Source organism: Balaenoptera acutorostrata, chromosome 8 (assembly GCF_949987535.1).
Source record: "Balaenoptera acutorostrata chromosome 8, mBalAcu1.1, whole genome shotgun sequence".
Classification (NCBI taxonomy): domain Eukaryota; kingdom Metazoa; phylum Chordata; class Mammalia; order Artiodactyla; family Balaenopteridae; genus Balaenoptera; species Balaenoptera acutorostrata.
The window spans coordinates 37,312,355-37,315,885 of NC_080071.1; the positions used below are offsets into that span (position 1 = coordinate 37,312,355).

The window sequence follows — 3,531 nt, forward strand, 5'->3', positions numbered from 1 at the left end:
GGAAAGATGGCTGATTCCAGGTGTGAGGCAGGAAGTTTATTAAATGAATCTGGAATATCTTGTCATACTAAGTAGTATGGAAGCAGCGATGGAAAACTACCAGGATTCTGTCCAAAGGATTTGGGCTCTAGCTTAAAGATGGGATCATTTGAGCATCAGTAGGGGATGCTAAATGCAATGGATTGAAACATATCAAGTATATTTAAATCCATAAGTTCAGTATGATACCAAAAAACTAAACTCATTAATCACCTTTAGAGGATGCTAGGGAACCAATCCATTGTGCTTTAAAAACAAACAAACAACAACAAAAACAAAACAAAACAAGAAACTGGTCTCAGAGTAATGAAAGAATCAAGAGGAACTTTCTCTTTACAGAATTTTTTCAACTAATAAATGAATAAGGAATGACAGAATTAGGATATCACCATTTGCAACCTCCTAATGAATTAATGAATCTGGGCAATGACCACCAATGGCTGCTCACATCACCAAAAAGAAACAATCAGGCATTTTATACCTTCTAACAGAAGTGCAAAACACTGTGTGTGAAATATTCTTGACAAAATAGTTGAACCTGAATCTCATCAAGCCTCTAAATCCAACTACCAATTTACAGCTTACAATGGCAGAGGAACACATTATACAACATCACAATCAACAAAATCCAAACTGTTGGAAACCCCAGGACAAACAGCCAGTTTCTCCAACAATAACAAATGAACAAAATTGCAAGGAAAATAAACAAAGAAAGAAATGGTAGGAAGACCTACAAAATTTTGTTGACATGCAAATGTATTTATTTGATCATATTTGAAAAGGCAGGGTAGAATAAATCCATTTTCCTCATGGTATCACTGTAAACAGACTGAATTTCAGAGCTCTTAGCTTGCTTCACAGACTTCTGAAGAGTGAACATAAGCAGCCCAGCAAGCCTCTTCCTTCCCCTCCAGGCTCTCCCGCACTTGTTGGGGTGGGGTGCTGCTGGGAGGGGTTGGTGATAACTGATGCTAAATAAATATCAGACGGTGAATTTGTCAAACTCTTTCTTCCTCCTCCCATAGGCAACGGGGTGACTTGGATTATTCTTTAACTATAGTCATTGAGTAATCAAGTAAGTTTATCAAACACAGAATGGAGGGAAGTTTCCATTGTAGATAATTTCCAAAGGTAGGAATGGATGAACTCAGAGCTTAATTATTCAGTCCCTTCTTTTGTTGTCCAGAGTGAAGTATGCTAGTGATGGAGCTCAGATCCTTGGTCCATTGAGTCATTGGTGTAATGCACTCAGTTCCTTTGGAAAAGCCATCTTTGGATGGGGAAGAGAAGTTAGTTTATTATAATGATGGTACTATACGAGGAAAATCAAAGCAGCAAGCAGCAGGCAGTGACCCTTTCCTCTTGAACTCCAATGATCATTCCACTCCTGTCAGCTTTACGGTCCAAGCAAACTCAACTGGGAGAGCAGAGGGTCAGATCGAAGAAAGGAGGAGCCCTTTACCCAGATCTGTGGACCACTTCAGATCTTCCTGGATCCCAGCATCCTTACCTTTGTAGCTGAGGTAGTTATGAAGGTATACTATACAATTACCATGTTCTTTTCCCATTGCACCCTCCGTGGTTTAGATGCATAGATAACCTCCCCATTATGCTCAGCCACTTCCAGCAGCAAGACACCTTTCTTGGAAGATGATAACAATCAGTCCATCTTTAGTTGGTCCAATGCTGAGACGACAGTTGCCCCCCAAACTTTCTCTCTGAACCAGTTCTGAAATGATTTCAGATTCACTTGCGATGTCAGATATGGCCATGTCCCAATGATAGTCCTAGGATGCCTTGTCCATAGTGGTGCACATCTCCTACTTGTGATCTAGCAACCTCCCTGGTTTGAATTTACCTTGATAGTTGCAGTATCCTCCATGATAACAGGAGTATTTCGGACCCCATCATCAATCACTACCACTTCATCCTTGACAGGGATATCATTGTAGAGCCAAGAAAGAAAATTTGTAGAGTTCCAATAAGTATCAGGATATTCTTACTCTCCATCAGACCAAAAGCAGGTCAGGTTTCTACTTGCTAACAAGGTCATAAAGCTCTGCCATTGTTTTCACACTGAAAAATACTGTGTTTTTGAAGCCATTTTTCTTAAAATAGGTAGAGTGGGTGGAACCATTCTAAGAATGGGTGATACAGTCCATAGCTGTATGTTCCTCTTCAGGACAGCTGCTCCCAACTCATCAACTTATCAAAACACAGTGGGGGCTCAGGTCCTCCAAGTTCCAGCTCCACGACACAGGACTCAGCCAGTTTGTGAAGCCTTGGTGATGCTTTGTGGTCAAGACTATATATGGAGCTTGGAAGAGGTCAGCCCGCTTGGGGTGGAAGAAGTCTCGGTGAACTGCCACCCCAAATCCAAGTAGCTAAAGCACAGTGGGTGGTTGTCACACCTGAAGTGCTTGTCCTAGGGCCGCCACTCGCCCTTCCGGTGCCACCAGAATGACTTGCTGCCCCAGGCTGGCGCCCGAGACATACTCCAGGCCACTGCACCCCAAATGTTGCCTCGTGGAGCCAGCCCGGAGTCAAGACTCAGCCCACCCCAGGTACAGTGGCCCCCGGCCCATGCTGAGCCCTGAGCGCCCTCCCGGCCCTCCTAGCAGCAGCCGCTCGCCTGCCACCCCATCCCGAGAGTGGGGACACCTCTCTCTTGGTTTACTGACTTTTAATAAACCAAGCCTAATGAATGGAGCTTGTCTGGAACCTGACTCAAGCAAAGGAAACATTTTGTTATGTGCTGTTTTAAGGAAAACAGGACCAGTATGGTGTTCATGAAAAGTAGATGAGATGGGCTGCAGAAATCAGTAAGAACTGAGAGCACTGGGGTCCAGAAGTGAGGGTGGGGGGGTGAAAGCACAGGCCAAGTGAGGCTCCTTCCTCACTAAGTGACGCCCGTCACAACCTCATTTATCTATCGTCTCCAATTTGCTCATCTGGGAAATATTTGGGTTTGAAAAGAATCTTAGAATAGGGATCCAGAAAAAGCTTAGCTATATTAAACCGTGCCCTCCAATTCAATTGGAGATAAAACAAGAGAGGAAGGAGACATATCTCCAAATTCAATTCTCCTATCTTCGCTTATGTTTTATGGAGAACTTATGTCATTCACAAAAGAGACGTCGTTTCCCCAGGGGAGACAGCAGGTGTACATTTTCTCTCAAGGCTATTTAATTGCTGTCAAGAAGACATATGATTAACAAAACCAAATGCTGGAAATATGAAGTATAGACAATTTTAAAGTTGTTTATATAGTTGATTACAGTATATCATACAATGTGTTTACTTGCCATAAACCTGCCTATCAGAGACTGTTTCCACACCTGTGCATCTGCACTAAACAGCCCACCGCTTAGCTGTGTGTAAATTCCCAGCTGAGAGAATGGCCAGCACCTGGCAGAAGCAGCTTTCTCTTGTGGCGTTTGTTACCCCTTGGGCACCAGCTTTGCACCAGTGAAGGTGGGGGCTGAGCCCTGC

General features: G+C 43.5%; 1 pseudogene; it reads right to left on the reverse strand.

The window, feature by feature from the left end:
• Nucleotides 1-1,415: 1,415 nt before the first annotated feature.
• On the reverse strand, nucleotides 1,416-2,533 carry LOC103004560 (tissue alpha-L-fucosidase-like; annotated as a pseudogene).
• Between the last annotated feature and the right edge of the window lie 998 nt (nucleotides 2,534-3,531).